This window comes from Mustela lutreola, chromosome 12, assembly GCF_030435805.1.
Source record: "Mustela lutreola isolate mMusLut2 chromosome 12, mMusLut2.pri, whole genome shotgun sequence".
NCBI classification, from domain to species: Eukaryota; Metazoa; Chordata; class Mammalia; order Carnivora; family Mustelidae; genus Mustela; species Mustela lutreola.
Window position 1 is genome coordinate 43,579,304 of NC_081301.1, and position 21,190 is coordinate 43,600,493.

Below are 21,190 nucleotides of genomic sequence, written 5' to 3' on the forward strand. Positions count from 1 at the left end.
TCTTTCCTCCAATGTGGTGTACTGGTATGACCTATAAACTGTGACCACAGACATAGGCAGCCGGTGCCTGTGGCAGAAAACATGGCCCCATGACTGAAAGGAGAGTGATTTTTAAAGTCAAAAATTTCAAGAAATAAGTATCTCTTTGAATAACAGAGAAGTTTCTGGCAAGATTTTAGTTGGTGTGGGGTTTAGGTTTGTCAGCTTGAAGCAAAGAAACATTTCATTGAACTAACCTTCATTGAGCTCAGTTTTAGCATCTATAACCATTTACTGAATATTGTAGGGTCCCTGTTTGTTGTGCATTTTCCACACAAGGATGCCCCCCCTGATTGACGTAAGTTAGTTGGGCTTTGCCATGTGACTTGCCCTGGCCAATAAAATGTGAGGGGGAATCTGATGAGCCACTGCTGCTGGGGAGTTTTAAGAGGATTATTGTGTTCCCTTTCTCTCTACCACGAGATCAGCAATGTTCCAAGGCGTGGGGTGTCCATCAGCTTGGCGCTCAGCATGAAAACACGGTGGAGTCATCCTGTGATTATTTCAGTGTGATCAAGGACTAATCTTTGTGATCCAATGAGATTTCTTTGTCCATTGCATTATAATCTAATCCCCCCCACTTGCGCTTGCTACTGAAAAAGTGGGGAGCAAGGCGAATCTAACCTTGGGTCCTTTATAGATCCTTCAGTCAGGCAAAATGTTACAGTAATGTATGGTGTGTATTACTGTAGAGGAAGTGTGCATTGCATGCATATATTGGGGTAAGCAAACCTGACCTTACGGTCAGGGAAGGCCATCTTGATAATATGCATTTAAGCTGACAGCTTGTAAATTATTAGCAATAAAACTGGCCAAAGGCCAGGAGGAGAAAAAGGGTGTTGCAAACAGAAAGAGAACCGCAGGTCAAGGCATAAAGGCAAGAAAGCCCATGGGAGTTGAGGAACTCATTGTTGAGAATGGCTGTCAGGGTGAAGGGGAAACTGAAAAGGAACATGGTCGGTGAGATAATATCAATAATAATAATAATAGTGAGCATTTATTAACTTTGTGCTAAGTGCCTTACATATATTTTCTTCACGATTATTATCACCATTTTATACAAGAGGAAATTGAGCCACAATGAGGTTTAATAACTTGCCTGGAGCCACACAGCAGGGATGTGATTTTATCTGAAGGGCAGTAGGAAATCACTGAATGGTGTTACACAGGGGAGCCTCATGATCGGGTTCACATTTTAGAAAGATTGTCCAGCTGCAGTGGGTTCCCAACTCAAAATCCACTCTGGTGGGAGGAAGCATGGACCTCCATCTCTGCCATTCTTATCAGCGTGACTCCATTGACTAAGGCAGTCAGCAGGAGGGACGACAATTGCTAAAGCACCGCAGAACAAGTTATTTTTAAAATACTTTCTTAGGGCGCCTGGGTGGCTCTGTTGTTAAGTGTCTGCCTTCGGCTCCGGTCATGATCCCAGGGTCCTGGGACTGAGTCCCACATCAGGCTCCCTGCTCTGCAGCTTCTCCCTTTCCCACTCCCCCTGCTTGTGTTCCCTCTCTGGCTGTCTCTCTGTGTCAAATAAATAAATAAAATCTAAGAAAAAATACTTAAAAAAAAAATTCAGGCTCCTGGGTGGCTCAGCTGATTAAGTGTCCGACTCTTGGTCTTGGCTCAGGTCTTGATCTTACTGTGTGAGATCAAGCCCTGCGCTGGGCTCCACACTGGACATGGAGCCTACTTAAAAAAAAAAAAAAAATTCAAATGCCTTCTAAAAAGATTAATAAACCTTATTATTTGTTTAGTTGAAAAAGTATGGAATGTTTCATGGATTTGCACAAGGGCCACGCTAATCTTCTCTGTATATTATTTCCAATTTTAGTATATGTGCTGCTGAAGAGAGCATAGAAAAGGTCATGTTTGGAAGGAGTAAGAATGGTATATGCAAGAAAAAAACATATTGTGGGCCTCCAGAGCATTAAGATTTGGGTAATAGCTTTAATAATAATATAATATAATAAACTGATGCCCCAGTGAGCTCTTGTACCTAATTCAAATAATGGATATGAAATCACATCAATATCTTGAGCATTTCAATTTACTTTTGACCATAAAACAGACAATTTGGTGGGTAAATTAAAAACAGAACCAAAAATCTTTGATTTTTTTTTTTTTTTAAAGTAGGCTCTACACCCAGTGTGGGACTTGAACTCAGGACCCTGATAAAAAGTCACATGCTCTACTGACTGAGCCAGCCAGGTGCCCCAAAGTCAAAAATCTTTCAAGCAGATTGCTTTAGGGGTCTGGAGTATTCCTCCCTCCTTGTTTACCAAGGTTGAATAAGAGTGATCACAATTTGCATTTCTCTTTGTCATGAATAGAAAGACATATAGACCAAGAGGGGAAAGAGCCCTTTCTAAGTGACAGTGACAGCTCTGACAGTTGTTCTCTGTGAGTTGTTTGGTGTCCATCAGAAGCCTCCGGAGACCTGGGCCTGACTGAAGAGGTCCCCAAGTCAAGATCCAGGAACTGTGATTAATATGAACACTCTTTAGTCTTTGTAGGGTCCCTTCTGTTTCAGCAGAATTCAAAGGAAGGATTGCGGGTAATTTTGACACTTTATGCATTACGTCCTTTAACCTTCTCTATAGCCAATCCCCAGAACCCCGACTTGTTCTCTTTTTCCTTTCCTTTCTTCTTTCCCTTCCCTGCTGACTCCCCTTACAAGTCTTTTTCCTCTTTTAAAATAGCCTCTGCAGAAAATAACATGCTAGAAATGAGCTGACTGCCAATATGCATCAGAAGATTTATTGCAACCAAGAAAGGATGTTAGGAGACATTGCATATATTAATCTTTCCGTTTTGGTCTATAAAGACCCGAGTTTGGCTACTTTCACTTATATGCTTTTAAGGAGATAACGTTTGGTTGGAACAGGAGATCTGGGAGGTGATAGGCAGAGACTTACAGCCTAAGTGCCCCGGAACACAGGTGGGCTCTGCGGCTGTGGCTTCTCGCATTCAGGCATCACGGGCGGCCGGCCAGCTGGGCAGAGGTTTTTGACGCAGCTCCTGACGCGGCTCCTTGCAAACCAACTGCCCAGCCCAGGGAAGTTGTCAGAAAAGATCCGTGCAGGTTTGGGGATGGGTTTTTTGAAGTTTTCCTGAAATAACCAATAATGAGTTGCAGGCTTTGATAGCTCTTTTTATAGATCTTGCAGCAGCTGGATCAAAATCTAATGAAGATGTTTGCATCTGACAATGGCAGGCCTGCACATTTCTATCCTATTTCTTGAGTGCGCAAATGCATTTCATTTGGGAACATGAAAGGCATATTTAGTGACAACTGATGGTTCTTTGTTTTTTAATTCCCAATAATGTCTTCAGTAAGTGCTTTTGTTAACATTTTTGCATTATACAATAGGTGACACAGGAAGATAATCGGTGTGCTGAAAGCAATTAAAGAGTTTATATCCAACTTGTTCTGCCTATTAAATGGATCCATTCGGCATAGAAGCACATTAACATCTTTACAGTGGAATGATTGTGGAAATAGGTTATTCACGGGGCCCGTGCGTCTTCCTCCTGCTGCAATAAGACGTATCTTCAAGATTGGAGAGAAGGAATGAGCCATTTTTCTCCCCTTGGAACTGTAAACAGAAGTAAAACTATTAATAGATGCTGTAGCTAATCCCAAGAAGCTGCAGCGGAGAGATTAAATAATGTGAGGAGAGAAAGCCAGAAAGGAGGGAGGGGAGGGAGGAGGAGGAGGGAGCGCGTTCCCTGATTACCATGCTGCATTCGACAAGGACAGACTGAAGGACTCTGGCTGATCGCGGTGTTGACAGTTGGTCTAACAGGGGAATCCTGTTTTCAGCGAAGTAAATATCACTTTACCTATTGCTTGAGAGCTGTTCTCGTGGGAAGATTTATGTTTTATTTTTTAAGTAGTAGTTAAGATGATTGGAGATAGGGTTTGGACGCCATGGAGATGCAGCGGAGCCTAAAGGGGCGAATGGAATTTGTGACCAAAAAGATGTGTTCTGTGTCTAAAAAACAAAACAAAACCCAGAGAAGTGTCCTTAGGGTCAGTTCACCCCATTTGTATTGCTGCATAGAATGGATTGTAACAGTGGGGATTGGGATATAATTAAATCCTGTACCTGGCATGTCTGGAATGATTAAGTGTCCCCAAGTTTTATTCCTACTCATACTCTTGGACTTTTGTTCATCTTCTCTTCGCCATATGCATGCTGATGGAAAGGCATTGTGAGTCAGCAGCTCTGCTGAAGATCAGCACATCTCTTCCTATTTTCACATGAACCGTGAGCTTGGCATTACTGATACAACTTATTACTATTCAGACTGTGGTCTGTGGACATCATCATCATCATCATGACTTGAAAACTTACGAGACATGCAAATTCTCAGCCTCTACACCAGACCTAATATATCAGAATCTCCAAGGGAGGGCCCCTGGAATGGGTTTTAACCAAATAGCGATTGAGTTATATTTCCTTGAGCTTGACAAGCCCTACAGGTAATTGTTCAACCCACTAACATTTGAGAAGCAATGTTTTCTTGTTGGGAAATCTGCAGCTCAGAGTGTTTGGCTGTTTTGCTAAGGTCACACACGCTCAGAGAAATGGAATCGAATTCTGATTTAGGATTCTTATTGTGTCCCAAGCTGGGAGCTTTCACAGAATCAACAAAATACCTGGTCACCCCCTCCTGGGGTCAGGAACATACTTGGTCTCTGAGGATGGTCTTTCATTAGGGATCGTGACTAAGGATGCTTGGCACCTATGACTAGTTTGAGCTATTGTTTCTCCGCTAAAAGAGAAATTCTATTATCTCTGCCAATGCAGTTAGCTTCTGAACTAGGCCCGACTGGCCACCCTTCTGGTGTTTAAGAGACAAGAGAAGCTCAGACAGTGACTGGAAGGGGGTGCCAAAGGATGGGCACGTGGTGCCCATCATTTTCACCTAGAGAAACATTATAGAGAGACCTGAATGCTGAGCATCTCTCTACATTTTTATATCTATTCAGTTCTTTTTCGGGGGTGGGGTGTGGAGAATAGCTCCTGGCATGTTCTAGGAATAAGTCAAATTTATTTGTGATCGCAGATCACTAAATATCAGCAGCAAGTTGATCTAGATCAAGGAATTCATTGGGTGCACGAGAATATAGAGCGGCCCATGGAGAAGGAGGCTTATTGACGTCCGCCCCGCTGACAGTCCTTCTCCATGCTTGAATAAGCCTTAGCTCAGGCCACTGGTATTCAGGCTGTTGTGTCTCAGAAAGAACTGGACGCTCATTAGGATAAGACTGCCTTTCATGGCGTCATTTTGCTTTCTCATCACCCATTTTTGCCCTCTTTTTTTGATAGCATTTGGAAGCCATGACCTAGAACTTGAAACATGGTATTCACTCAATAAAGGCAGGGTTTCAAAACAAAATTAATGCTGTTATTTGGCAGCTGATATTGTGATGCCAGGGTTTCAAGGAGGGGGAGCCTGTTCAAGGGAAGGAGCTCTGGCATTTTACAGGCTGGGGTTTTGACCGTGGGTCTGCCCCTTGGTAGTTTGAATGTGCTCGGGTCTTTACTTTTAACCACTCTGTATCGGTGTCCTTCTGCGAAATGGGGAATGTTTTCTATGTCATAGAGTGATTACGTCGATTAAACATGGGGCAGCCACACAATTGGCTTGCCCAGGACCATCCAGGTTTACACTTGCTGTCTAGATGTAAGTATTTACAATATTCCCTTTGACTCTGAAAGTGTCCTGATTCGGATGATAAACTATATAGTTACACTCATTAAATAAGATAATGTATGTAATGTGTCATGTCCCATCGGTATTCAGTAAATGAGAACCATCATTTGAAATACTGCCTCTGGAAGCCTGTTGTATCTTCCCACTAAACTAGACTTCATTTTCCTCCCTGGAGAATGAACGATGATACACACTCAGGGCTTTGCCTAACTGTGCTGTGCTGGGGTCTGTGCTTCCCTGTTCCCCTCCTTTAGTCTGTGCCACCGCTTAGGTCAGGAACAGCAACAGCCTGGGGCAAAACTCACTGGTCACTTCTGCAGAACCAAGTGTTGCTGTCACCTAGGGATTACTGGGTCATTGGTACTGTGTTTTGGAGGTTTTAGAAGAAAACTTATGACACAACAGGCAGTATATTACAGTTAGGATTAATCCCTAACGCCAGGTGCTCTAAATCTTTTGAGCTCAAGGTGGGCAGTATTAGTCCCGTCTTACAAATGAGGAGTCCCAGACTCAGAGAAGTGAAGAAGTTAAACTCCTTTTTTTTTTTTTTTAAAGTCTCCTAAGCTCTTTCCACAATAATGCTCAAATGCCATTAATGAGGAGCAATTCTAACACCACATGAAACGATGAGTGATACCGATCAATTCAGAATCATTCTTGGCTTCCTCTCATTGGCCGGTGGAATGGAAACACTCTGCTGCGAGGAGGGAGAACATTTCTAAAATCAACCTGCTACTTCTCTGATCTTAGTGTTTTCCCCCCATATGCCCATCATAGATATAGCTTTTCATAGATCATTGAACATCCCAGAATATTAATTGCTGCTATCCTGCTGCCTCTGCCAAACATCCCCACATTAAGATTATTAGAAAGCAGAAGGTCTGATTTGGGCTTGATGCGGGAGACACTAATGGATGAAACGAGAAGAAGAAGAGAAAGAGGAAGAAAGGCAGGGATGACTGTCAGACCAGACTCACCTTTATATAAGCAGATGGAGACTTTTTGGAGAAACCCATTCCTTCCTACTTCCCTAACCATTTTAGGTTAATTCTGACCTGCTTTAGGTAGATAAAGATAAATGTGAATTTTAAATTATATTTAATCTTCATTAAAGTAATTATCTCTCTTAATGAAGAATTTGCTGGGTTGTGGTTGTGCAATGGAGTATAAAATCCTAAGTGAATAAAATCAATTTCATTTTCAGGCTGGCTTTTCTGTCCATTAATAAACAAGGCACAGAAAATAGATTTGCTCAGAATCATGCAAACGGCTCCTAGCTTACGCAGAGCCAATCCCACTTACAAAAGCAGGAAAGTTGGCTCTCCATTTCTCGCCTTTCATTTTTCAACCTAAAGGAGAGTATCCACTCTAGGATAGGAAAGTTCCCTGAGTTTCCATATTGGGGCTGTTTACTGGGACCAGCCGTGAGACCACTGTGGGTAATATCTCACACTCCAACGGCTGCTCTAATGGGATAGTGTTTGTGTGGTGCGCTGTGTTTCATCTAAGTGCTCTGGTTTATTAATCACATAAGTATGAATTAGACGCTGGCATGCTTATGTTTCCTAATGTATGAAAATTGCTTATTTATTTCCATGCTGTTACAACGGAAAGAAACAGACTGGTTCTAAATAGCAGTGTACTGTAGTGTGAAGCAATTAAGTGAGTTATGCATGCCCTTCAGGAAGAGGGTAATGGGGACTCGGTGCTAGCAAGTCCTCACTGCTGCTGGTAAAAGGGAAAAGGAGGTGTCATGGAGGAACAGAGACTTGTCCATATTCCGAGGCAAGCCTCTGAGCTTAGGATTGTAGTGAAATCTTAAGATTTAGCTCCTCTGTACTTGTTGATTGGCTTAGTTGAAACTTCTAAAAAAAACACAAAGAGCTGAAAAGAGCATTACCCATAGGAAGGTAAGAATTAAAGATGCTGCTGATGCTTTACCTTTATGCCTCTTTCTTTTAGGCACCACTCTTCTCCTAACACTTGGTAAGAGATGCACCCCAGCCCCCCAAACCGGAGTGTCCACATATGACCGCCCCTGCTGGCTGAGGCAGCCAGAGGGCAGTGCAAAGAGCAACTCCACATGTCCTGTCGTGGAGTATGAATTTTCCGTATAGCGAGTGTGTGACTTATTTGTTACCAATTATTAATGAAATTACACGGTGCTTCTTATATGTCAGGTTGTTTCAAATACTTGATTATAAAATCTTCATAACATTCCTAGGACATAGTTACCCTAATAATTCTCATTTTACATAAGGGGGAAACTAACGCGCAGAGACATTAAACAACCTGCCTACAGTTACTCAGCTGATAGGTGGCAGAGCTGGGATTTGAACCCCAGATAGCCTGCTCTACAGTCCATACTCTTAATTGCTGTGCCTCCTTGATTCTGTTATTTTTGTGTGGTCAAGGTCACATCACTGAAACCCTCAGAACTTTGGTCTCTTCGTCTATAAAATGGGGAGGTAACATTCACGGAGGTCCTACTTAGGTACCATGCTAGGCTCCTCTTAGATGCTATTTCATTTGACCTTTACCTGAAAGGCAGGCAAATTCTCTTTGTTTTATATATGAGAAAACTGGATCAGAGATAATTTCGTAGCTCCAAGGTCCCAAGGAGTGTAGGGGATGGAGCAAAGTTTCGGACTCTGATTCACCTGTTCTAAAGCTTGCCTTTCTTTTATTATGTCCTGCTATAGGGGCTCTGAGGAGGTCATATTAGACAATGGTTGTGAAAGCACCTAACACTTCCTGACGCATTAAACACCCAGTAAAAGTTAGCTCTGCAAGTGCCTGGCAAATTGTCTAGAAATGTTTGTTATTATCGTCATTACCTTGTTTGGATGCTGGCAGAGGAAAGTGTTCTTAATGGGAGGATGTGCCTGTAGGAGGCTGAGCTATTAATAGGCAATAGTGGTGTTTACTGCACTTCCTTATGAGTCTGTAGTTCAGAAAGTCTGAAATAGAAAGAACTGATCTAAATTGCTTGATCACAACATGATGGACCACATTCCTCCTGAATTATCTCCTAGAGATATGACTTCTGTGGTTATCAAGGAGCAGGATAGGTAAATTGCTTTTTGAAATCCTTGTTTTCAATCGAGAAGATAAACAGAACTATTTAAAGGACACTGCGACAGACATCATGTACTCACTACCCAAGATGAGGGCATTATAGGTAATACGTTTTTTTTCAAATAATTAAAAAAAATAAGTAACCACATGAAAATTCCCCTGTATTCCCATTGTACTAGGAAATATTACCTTTCTCTTTTCATCCGTGTTTCCTTCTCTTCAACTGCCATCATAAATTTTGTGACTATCCAGTCCCTATATTTTACTTTGTAATAAGATATAGGCAACCACAAATAGTGGATGATATTGTTTTAAGTATTTTCATCAAAAGTAACGTACTTCAACTTGTTATTTGCATGATCCATCTCACGTTAGTGAGACTTAACCATGTCAGTACACACGTCTAGTTTATTCACTAGTTGCTCTATAATATTTCGTTTTCTGAACATACTGAAAATTTTCAGTATCCATGTTTCTGGACATGTGAATTATTTATGATTTCAGTGACACAAAATTGAATGCTAGTTTTTAGCTGACATGAGAATTATGTAAATATTGCTTATAGTTGAGCCATTGAGTTTTCTTTTTTTTTTTTCTCTCAGTGATATCATTGCTACATTTCTTGGCCCTCTTCCTTTGATCTGTAGTGGACCTGCTGTTTGGCTGTCCCCTAGATACTCTCTCTGTGGGAATCTGGGAATCCCCCTCCCTTCTCTCCCACTGGCCTGTCTCAGTTCCATGTCTTCCTCTTCCTGTGACAGAGTCTCTTTCATATGGGAAATGTCACTGTCATCCTTTTTAATATTTTCCCCTGCATTGCATGGCAGGAACTTGAAACTCCATTTTCCAGAAAGCTTTTTCTCATAATTTTGGGGTAGACTCTACCAAAGAGAGTATTCTCAGGAAATTTTGAAAGGCAAAATAGAAGACATAATTCTCTGATGGCAGTTCCGTGCAGACTGTAGGTAGAAGTGGGAAGCTCTTGAGAATTACCCTGGGGTCTGCAAGCAACTGAGATGGAATTCAACACTTTCTCTGAACCCAGTTCCCAAGCATTTCTATCAGATATGTAATTTTCCTTTTAAAAAAGTTTTATTTATTTATTTTAGAGAAAGAGAAGCATGCATGTGAGAGAGCAGGGGTGGGAGCTGGAAGGGTAAAGACAGAGGGAGAGAGAGAATCTCAAGCAGACTCCCCACTGAGTGGGGACCCACCCCCTGCAGTGGGGCTCCATCTCATGACCCTGAGATCATATCCAGAGCCAAAATCAAAAGTCAGAAGCTTAGCCGACTGAGCCACGTAGGCACCCTATCCATTGCTTGTGTAATTTTCTAATTCCCTTTATTAAAACCTTTCCTCCTTTTTTTTTTATTTTTAAAATTTTATTTATTTGTCAGAGAGAGAGAGAGCACAAGCAGGCAGAGTGGCAGGCAGAGGAGGCAGAGAGAAAAGCAAGCTCTCCACTGAGCAAGGAGGCCAATGTGGGACTTGATCCCAGGTCCCTGGGATCATGACCTGAGCCAAAGGCAGATGCTTAACAGACTAAGCCACCCAGGTGTCCCTATGAAAGCATTTCTACTTGGAATATCTACAATGATCTTTGATTGACTACCATATTTTGTTTGAATACATCCTCCAGTGGCTAACCTCATCACTGAATCAGAAATATCTTTACTTTGGAATGTGTAAGGTATCCATATACTGTCTTTAAGATTTCATTTTGTTATTGTTAACAAGCCTGAGCCTCATATTATGATTCTTGATTTTTTACATGTGAAATTGAGCCTCTGCACTCCCGCAGAAGCTTACAAAGTTTCTCATAATCTCTGATTTCTGTAATACTAAGGAGTTGTGTTTTCTTTTTTAAAGTTTTTTTTTTTTTTTAATTTGACAGAGAGAGATCACAAGTAGGCAGAGAGGCAGAGAGGAGGAAGCAGGCGCCCTGCCGAGCAGAGAGCCCAATGCAGGACTCGATTCCAGGACCCTGAGATCACGACCGGAGCTGAAGGCAGAGGCTTAACCCACTGAGCCACCCAGGCATCCTAGGACTTGTGTTTTCTTGTGAGTCTTTCAAGCATTGTGTGAGATAAATCAGTGGTCTTACTCTGGAAACTTTCTTCAGTGTTGGGACTCTTTCCATTTTCGTTTTCTTTTTGATAACTTTCTTCCTTCCCTTGCTTTTGCTCTTTCTGTCACTTCTGTTAACGAGATGTTTATGATCCTGGCTTGATCCCTATACTTATTCACCTTTCTCCTATAAAAAGTAATTTTTTCTTTCTTTTTTTAATTTTTGAGAGTTATATTTTATCTTAAAACATTTATTTGATTTAAAAAATTGGTAATTGGGAATATACAACACAGTATTTTTGTATTGATGGTATACTTAGCAATTTTATAGAATAATTTCTAGTAGTTTCTATAAAGTTTCTTGGATTTTTTTTTTTAAGATTTTATTTATTTATTTGACAGAGAGAGATCACAAGTGGGCAGAGAGGCAGGCAGAGAGAGAGGAAGGGAAGCAGGCTCTCCGCTGAGCAGAGAGCCCGATGGGGGACTCGATCCCAGTACCAGTTTCTTGGATTTTTTTAAGTATATAGTTGTTGTTGGTTTTTTTTTTTTTTATTTTATTTTTTGCCTGCAAATAATAACTCTGTTTTCTCTTTTTCTTCCCTCAATTTTTATCTTTTCTTCCTTTTTTTTGTTGTTTAGGAATTTTAATTTATGTTGACTACTGATCGTAAACAAACATCCTTGCTTATCTTACTGTTCGTGGGTTAAAGTATATATTCTCATCATTTAATATGTAGTTACTCTTTGTTCTGTTTGATTGAGACCACTTGTAAATTTAAGGACATTTCATTTCAGGCCTAACTTATTATTTATGTCAGCAGTTTTTTTTTTTTTTTTTTTTTCATTTACTGAAATGACTAGTTTTCCTTCTTTGTGTTCATGTTGTGATTCTTGTTTTTCCATTTTTTTGGAATTGACTTTTTGGAATAAAGATGACCTATCCTGAGAAACTATTTTAGGCCTATTGGCTTTTTGTTAAAAGATATATATATATATTTTAAAGATTTTATTTATTTATTTGACAGAGAGAAATCACAAGTAGGCAGAGAGGCAGGCAGAGAGAGAGAGAGGAGGAAGCAGGCTCCCTGCTGAGCAGAGAGCCCGATGCGGGACTCGATCCCAGGACCCTGAGATCATGACCTGAGCCGAAGGCAGCAGCTCAACCCACTGAGCCACCCAGGCGCCCTAAAAGATATTTTTTACTTATACTTTATTTTTTGTGATTTTTAAAAATCAGGTTTTAAAATATTTTCATTTGTATAATCTATATTTTTATTGAAAATTATCAAGTTTTTAATTTTCTTGATCTAAAGTTTTTCTAGTAATACTGTTATTAAATATCTTTTAAAAGTTATTAAATAATTTATGACCCCCTTTTTCTTTAAGATTTTTTAAAAAAATTTATTTATTTATTTGACAGAGATCACAAGTAGACAGAGAAGCAGGCAGAGAGAGAGAGAGAAGAGGAAGCAGGCTTCCTGCTAAACAGAAAGCCTGAAGTGGAGCTCTATCCCAGGACACTGGGATCATGACCCGAGCAGAAGGTAGAGGCTTTAACCCATTGAGCCACCCAGATTCTCCTAAGATTTTTATCTTGAAAACTTCAAGAGGCTTGAATTTACAGCCTTGAGACTGAATTGCATATTCTACTGACTGAACCAGCCAGGCTTCTCTAACTTATGGCTCTTTTTAAGACCCTACTATATTTTTACCCTTTTTTTTTTTAAACCATTGATCAACCTTCCCAGAGATTTGCACATTCTATGGGTCTTGATCAAGAAAGAAATTAAAAAAAAAAAAGGTTATTTTCTTGAATTTTTGCTTTTGTTTTTCTAATTTCTTTTTTTCTAAAATTACTAGATTAGCTTTTAATTTCTTTTCTTGGTAGTTGATTTAAATGTTAAATTGATTTACTGGCACTATCTTTTTAAAAGGAATACATTTAGAGCTACATATTTTCTCCAAGAATTTCTTTGGCTGCCTTGTAGAATTTTCAAGGAGAGGCTTTCTTTTTTTAAACTAATTTCAGAATATTTAAAAATTTTTTCCTTGTAATTTACCTTTAACTGATGAATTAGACTATTTCTTTAAATTGGAAACCATATTTATTTTAAAGAAAATTTGAACATGAAGACTTCAGAGCTTAAATTATACTGGAGTGGATCATTATAGGTGATTTTCCTCTCTTGACAAATCTTTCTGCAAATATATATGTACATATCTATAATGTAAACAAACAAACACAAAGCACACTGACAGCTATTGCTATGAGGCTTAACATTAGCAACTGCTGATCTACTGACAGGCTTTGTAATTTTTTAAAATTAACATATAATATATTATTTGTTTCAGGGGTACATGTCTGTGATTGATCACAATTCATAGCACTCACCATAGCACATACCTTCCCCAATGTCCATTGCCCAGCTGCCCCATCCCTCCCACCTCCTCCCCTCTAGTAACCCTCAGTTTGTTTCCTGAGATTAAAAGTCTCTTATGCTTTGTCTCACTCTCTTGTTTTGTCTTGTTTTATGTTCCCCTGTGATCCTCTGTCTTGTTTCTCAAATTCCTCATATCAGTGAGATCATATAATAATTGTCTTTCTCTGATTGACTTATTTCTCTTAACATAATACCCTGTAGTTCCATCTACATTGTTGCAAATGGCAAGATTTCATTTTTTGATGGCTGCATAGTATTCCATTGTATATATATATATATACCACCTCTTCTTTGTCCATTCATCTCTTCATGGACATCTAGGTTCTTTCCATAGTTTGGCTATTGTGGACATTGCTGCTATAAACGTTGGGGTACATGTGCCCCTTTGGATCACTGCATTTGTATCTTTAGGGTAAATACTCAGTAGTTTGATTGCTGGGTCATAGGGTAGCTCTATTTTCAACTTTTTGAGGAACCTTTACCCTGTTTTCCAGAGTGGCTGCACCAGCTTACATTCCTACCAACAGTATAGGAGTGTTCCCTTTTCTCTGCATCCTCACCAATACCTGTTGTTTCCTGACTTGGTGATTTTTAGCCATTCTGGTGTGAGGTGGTATCTCACTGTGGTTTGAATTGTATTTCCCTGATACTAAGTGATGTTGAGCACTTTTTCATGTGTCTGTTGGCCATCTGGATGTCTTATTTGCAGAAATGTCTGTTCATGTCTACTGCCCATTTCTTGACTGGATTCTTTGTTCTTTGGGTGTTGAGTTTGATAAGTTCTTTATAGATTTTGGATACTAGCCCTTTATCTGATATGTCGTTTGCAAATATCTTCTCTCATACTGTCAATTGTCTTTTGGTTTTGTTGACTTGTTTCCTTTGCTGTGCAAAAGCTTTTGATCTTGATGAAGTCCCAATAGTTGATTTTTGCCCTTGCTTCCTTCCCTTGCCTTTGGCGATGTTTCTACGAAGAAGTTGCTGTAGCTGAGGTTGAAGAGCTTGCTGCCTCTATTGAGGTCTTTCGTATATTTTGAGTCTATTTTTGTATGTGGTGTAAGGAAATGGTCTGGCTTCATTCTTCTGCATGTGGCTGTCCAATTTTCCCAACACAATTTGTATTTTTCAATATCTAAAAGTTAATATATCTTTCCTAAACAAATGTTTTTATGAAGAAACATTTAGAATTAGAAAACATCAGTGATATTTTTGTTTTGGTTGAGTTTTTCTATGTATGATTTATTATCTGATCTATTTTTATAAATGTGTTCTAAATAAAATTTTAGATTAATTAATAATTGATCTATTAGTTTCTGGTATGAATTTAAAATTGTCCCAGTATATTTGTGAATTTAATAATTTCTTCTAGTAATTCAGTTTGTGCTTTAAATATTTAGAAATATGTTCTTAGGTGCATATCAGTCTATGACTATATGTTTAGTTTGTGAGTTTCTATCTTATTTTTTTGTCGTACTACTCTAGATCTCTGTTAATGCATTTTGCCTTTGTTTTACCTGACAGTAATATTGCACTGCCAGTGTATTATCCATCTATCTACCTATCTACCCAACTATCTAGCTATTATTTATTCATTCTTTCATTTATTAAGAGTTTTAATGAAGTAAAATACATATAAAATAAATTGCATTTATTTAAAGTTTATAGTTTGACATATGAATAGATCCCTGAAACTATTACCTCAAATAAGAAAATGAACATATCTATTATTTCCCTGAATTTTCTTGTGCCCCTGGGTAATCCTTCCCTCCTGGACCTTACTGCTTTCTCCCTAGGCAACTATTGATCTGTTCTCACCATAGATTCAGCTTACTTTTTAGACTTTCATATAAATGTTATCATGTATTATGTATTCTAATTTGAATGGCTTCTTCTATAGTTTAATTAGAGTCTAATTATTCTGAGTTTCTTAGTATTGGCATTTAATCTTGCTTTTTTAAAAAAGATTTTATTAATTTATTTGACAGAGAGAGACACAGTGGGAGAAGGAACACAAGCAGGGGAAGTGGGAGAGGGAGAAACAGGCTTCCTGCTGAGGAAGGATCCTGATGTGGGACTTGATCCCAGGACCCTGGGATCATGACCTGAGCCAAAGGCAGACCCTTAAGGACTGAGCCACCCAGGCGCCTTTAATCTTGCTTTTTTTCTGCAATCTGATGCTCTTTGTCTTACTTGGGTTGTTTAGACCATTTACATTTAATGTAAATATTTAAATGGCTGAGTTTAACTCTACCAATTGGCTGTTTGTTTTCTCTTTGTCTCACCTATTTTAAATTTCCCTTTTTTCTCTTTCACTGCTTTATTTTGAATTAATTGAATATTATTTATCATTTTATTTTTTTGTGGGCTCATTAGATTTATTATTTTAAAAGTTGCTTTAGAATTTACAGTATACAGGGTCGCCTGGGTGGCTCAGTTGGTTGTGTCTGCCTTCAGCTCAGGTCACAATCTCAGGGTCCTGGGATGGAGCCCTGCATCAGGCTCTCTGCTCAGCAGGAAGCCTGCTTCTCCCTTTCCCACTTCCCCTGCTTCTCCCTCTCCCACTTCCCTCTGCTCAGCAGGCAGCCTGCTTCTCCCCCTTCTACTCTCCCCTGCTACTGTGCTCACTCTTTTTATCTCTCTCTGTCAAATAAATAAATGAATAAAATATTAAGAAAAGAATTTACAGTGTGCAGTTTAAACTTCACAGTGTACCTTGAAGTGATACTACTATATTTGATGTGTAGGATAAATACCTAGAATTTATTTCCTTCATTAAGTTTTCAAAATATACTAATAGTGAGTTTTCTAATGGTCTAATATTTATATCTGTTTATTCTTGATTACCATCTCTCTGTTTTCAGTTTATAATTTTTATAATTTGTATATATTCTTTTTTTGATTTATTTGAAGACCTTAATCATAATTTGTAAATTTTTTTCTGAGATTTCTCTGTTATTTCTGTTTTACTGGGGCTGAATTTATCTCTCTTATTGTTAAGTTTGGTGCTGTGTTTCTACATGCTTTTTTTATTCTTTTCTTTTAAAATTTTTTTTCTGCTCCAACTATGTATCCTTCCCTTATCTTGCAGGTGGCTATTTACATCCACCTAGTTTTTCAGTTCCCCATTCTCATAGTGATGGTTCAGCTTCCTATTCTGTTTTGATGTTGGTCTTAGCCACTAGACCCAAAAGCAGTTTGGTTTTGTTACTCTATATCTGTTGGTGTGTGTGTGTGTGTGTGTGTGTGTGTGTGTGTGTGTATGTATGTGTGAGTGAGTTTTAACACAATAGTTTTCAACCGTCTTTAATCCTAGAACCACTGGGAATGTCTATCAGGCCTTTATGAAGTGAGCCTTCTTTAGCCCTCAGTGAAATCAGTGATTCTGTTTTTCCCTGTTACTTTGCAGCAATTTGGGAATCAAATGTCTACTTACTTCTGTCAGCTTACAGACCTTGAGCCCAGCAGGCTGTTGGCTTCACCCCTGCTTAGCATTTCTATTCTATTTCTGATGCAATGTACTATACATCTTTTTTGAGGGACCTTAAATTTTAAGTATTTTATTTTTCATTTTCATTTTCAAGCAGTACAAGGATCTCAAAACATAAACTCACAGAGTCATGTCTATTTGGAGTATCCTCTCCTTTCTTTTTCCAAGACATTGATGACAAATAACTTCATTCTTATTACACAGGGGAAAAAAATATAAAAGGAAAAGCCATTAAAAGTGGGTAGATCCTTTTTACTTTGTTTTTAAAATTCTTTTTTTGTTATTTGGATATGCTTCGTTTCTTTTCTCAACTCCATAGAAATTTTCCTTTTAGTGTAAGAATTTGAGAAGCAGAAAATTAGTTATAGGCCTGGAATGACCTACACTGTAGGGTATTTAAGGACGATGGGTAGTTTTTTGTTTTTTGGTTGTTTTTTTTTTCTTGTAAAAAGTAATATTTTATTTTTTTAAGATTTTTTTTATTTATTTGACAGACAGAGATCACAAGTAGGCAGAGAGGCAGGCAGAGAGAGAGAAGAGGAAGCAGGCTCCCTGCGGAGCAGAGAGCCCGATGTGGGACTCAATCCCTGGGTCCTGGGATCATGACCTGAGCTGAAGGCAGAGGCTTTAACCCACTAAGCCACCCAGGCGCCCCTATATTTTAAACTTAAATTAGAACTAAACTGGAAAAACAGATTACAAAGACATGGCATTCTCTGTGTGAGGTGAACCTTTTAATAAGGTAAGAAACAAATCCAAGTCTTTGGGGGATGTTCTGGTTCTCTCTCTCTAGAATTAGCATCTTATGATTTTATATCTTATGATTCGCATTGCCCATCTCTGCTTTCCTCTACCAATAAGGGCTCTTGTAATTATGCAAAGTTTTCTTTTTAACTTAGAAGGAACAGTTTATTGTCTACTTCTGTCACCTGTATTACTGTAAAGTAGCTTTTTTTTTTTCCGCCTTAGATAAGCTCGAGATGGAAGGAAAGAAACACCTCATTTTTGTTATTCTCTTTCCCAGTAAACTTTCCCATCCTCATTAGAGCTCCACAAACATGACAACACCTGCACCAGGCCACCTGCTTCTGTTTGTATGACGCAAATAAATTCCTCTGAGAGGTGACATTGGCGTTACTTGAAGCATCCGAAGTTATGAAGGATTCTTGATCTGCTTTCTTTTGGAAAGGAGATTGCTTTTCTTGGTAGAAGTTCGGTTTTGATACTTGAATTTCTAATAACTTAAGAAAATAAAGCACTGAACTATTTAACAAGGATTAAGAAGTGGTTTTTAAAGATGATCTGGATATTTAGCTGTTCTCTTTGTTGAAGTTTCTAAGAGTGTGAATTCTGGAACCAGACTACCTGAGCTCATGACTTGGCCTTTTATTAGCTGTGTGACCTTACTTAAACCTTCTGTGCCTTGTTTTTCTCATCTGTGAAAAGAGGTTTGAGGTGGTAGCTACTTCATGTGGGTGTGGCACATACTTAATGGTATAAAGACACCCACACCCACACCCACACACACACGTATGATATGCAAAATACGTATAACATGTCTAGAGTATGTCTAGAGTATAATGAGCCCTTAATAAATGAAGTGGTTTTATTTTTACTTTTTTTTTTTAATCATCTATAATGTGTTAAACTTTATTCTTGGCCCTAGGGATACATAACCATGATATTAACATTCTCTGTTGTCAAAGAGCTTCCATTTTAGTGGGAAAACACAGTAAATTAGTAAAGCCTGTACTTGAGATAATTTCTAAGTAGTAGTAAGTGCCATGAAGAAAGTAAAGTAAGGTTCATGGGGTGCCTGGGTGGCTTAGTCAGTTAAGTTCTTGGCTCTTGATTTCAGCTCGGGTTGTGGTCTTGGGGTCGTGAGATCGAGCCCTGCATCAGGCTCCCCAGCTCAGTGCCGAGCCTGCTTGACATTCTTTGCTTCTCCCTCTGCCCTTCTACTCACACACACTCTTGGTCTTTCTAAAATGAAAAATAAACAAACAAACAAACAAATAAATAAATAAAGCTCAGGTCATGGTCCCCGGATCCTAAGATTGAGCCTCACATTGGTCTCCCTGCTCAGTGGGGAGTCTGCATTTCCCTCTCCCTTTGCTCCTCTCCTGCTCATGTTCTCGGTCTCTCTCAAATAAATAAATAAAATATTTAAAAAAAATTCCTAATATTGGAACTGAAATTGCTAACGGAACGTTTACTTGGAGGTTGAACAAAATACGTCAGCTCTTTTCCCTAGCTTGTATCACAAATTCTCAGAAATGTACATAATTTCACCTGGGGCCATATAAAATGTATGGATAATGGTTCTAGAACTTGAACCTAATTTGGTATATGCCATCCTTTTATGAATGTTGGAGCATTGTGTCTTCATAACCCTCTTCTCTCTCTATGAACCACTCTCCCTGTAAGGAATTCCTCTTAGACAATGACTTTGATCATTCTTTCTTTGCCTTTTGTTTTGTTTTGTTTTAAGTAGGCTCTACATCCAATGTAGAGCTCAAACTTAGAACTCTAAGATCAAGAGCACATTCTCTACGGACTGAGCCCTACAGATATCCTGTAAGTGAGATCACTTGCTTCCAAATTCACCGTTGTGATGGGCTGCCATCTAGATGAGGGCTGATTAGTATTTTGTCTCTTATTTTATCTTGGGTGATGCTTGGTTTTAATAGGTATATGTCATAACTGATTAGCCCATGTATAGAAATAAATAGAAATGGAATTACTTTAGGAGCCTATTAACTATATAGAAATCTGTAACTAACAAATCATGCATAGTTTATTTTGCCTGTTGTGCAAATGGCAAACTCATAAGACCCCACAGGATAATACATCCGAATCTACAGTTTCTTGTCGGAAGAGGACACACGATAGCAATAGCATATTGTATCAGAACAGCAGTAAGTATATTCATTGGAGTCAGAGGCTGCTCTACAGGAAAAGGTTTAGAGAAGCCAGGAGTCCTCTTCTGTTCTCCCACTGCAGGGCCATACCAGAAAGCCCAGGATGGAGTCTCAGTGGGGCTCTTACACCCATGCTGGGTAAGTGGGTATGTTATTATTAATGTGACAGTCCTCAAGGAGTCCCACCAAAACTGCGTGCAAACCATCAGTCTTGTGCTCATTAATAAGCATTAATAAGCAATGCTAACAGACTGCCCCCCAGATTTGCTCCAAAATGATATTCTTAAAGACTTCATTTCATGTCTTGAGCAAACTCAGGCCAGTTCCAGTCCTGCTGGAATGAACCCTCTTAGCACACCTGTTTTAATGATCTGTTAGATCTAATCCCTTCAATGTTTCCACAGCTGCCTCTTTATTCAATATAGAAACACTTACTACAGATGTCTAAGTAAAAGTGTTTTATTATTTCTTTTTAAGATTTATTTATTTGCCAAAGAGAGAGAGAGAAAGAGATATCACAAGTAGGAAGAGAAGCAGGCACAGACAGAGAGAGAAGCAGGCTCCTGCTGAGAAAGGAGCCCAATGTGGGACTCGATCCCAGAACCCCGGGATCATGACCTGAACTCAAGGCAGCCACTCAACCGAGTGAGCCACCCAGGTGTCCCCTGAGCAAGAGTATTTTAAAGAATATCAATGTAGCTCTGCTCTGAGGAATATGGATAGTGGAAGTATAGAGTGGTGGATTTTCACTGACTTTATTAAATTTCGCAGAGTATTAAGAGATTTGGGAAGATTTAAAAAGAAAAAGCAATGATCTCCAGACATCATTGAGGGATCATTAGAACAAGTCATGCCACAAAAATTGATTTCATTTTCTGATATCTAAAAATCAAATCAAATCAAATCAAATCTCTGTTTTTAATTTGCAGAACATTTGAAAAGAATTTTGTGGTCATTTTTTCATGTGTGGATAAGATAGAGTAATAGAATACAGACAACTGGGACTTATATCTGGTGGGAAGTTTGTGCCCAAATGATTAATGATTTGGCACTAATGGGGGGGGGGATCTCTAGTACATGACATAAGCCATAGGAAGACAGAAATATGGAAGAGGTGGCTAATATGACCCATAGAGGCCAAGATGGTGATTATCTATGAAGATGGGCCAAAATGAGGAAAACTGAACGTACGTGGCATTCGCCTCTCCTTTAACAATAGCTCCTATTTATCAAACACTTACTAATACTTACTAGATGTCAGACATTCTATTGGGCCTTTCCCTGTGTTAACTCACTATGTCCTTCCAACCGCATGAGGTAGGTGTACTGCTGTGTGTGGCACTTAAATGTGCTCACCAAGGCTCAGGGAGCTTAAAGAATTTGCTCAAGGGTACACAGCTTGGAAATGCCGAGGACAGATTTCAAAC

The 21,190-nt window shown here is 39.0% G+C and overlaps 1 long non-coding RNA gene and 1 pseudogene across 1 annotated transcript in view; one reads left to right on the forward strand and one right to left on the reverse strand.

Moving 5' to 3' along the window:
- The window catches only part of LOC131812615 (uncharacterized), a 322,153-nt gene that overhangs the window by 193,180 nt on the left and 107,783 nt on the right, over nucleotides 1-21,190 (forward strand). Inside the window, exon 3 of the long non-coding RNA XR_009346419.1 lies at nucleotides 10,739-10,905. This is a non-coding gene — a long non-coding RNA (uncharacterized LOC131812615). The remainder of the gene's footprint in view (nucleotides 1-10,738; nucleotides 10,906-21,190) is intronic.
- Nucleotides 1,801-1,897, reverse strand: LOC131813381 (U6 spliceosomal RNA; annotated as a pseudogene).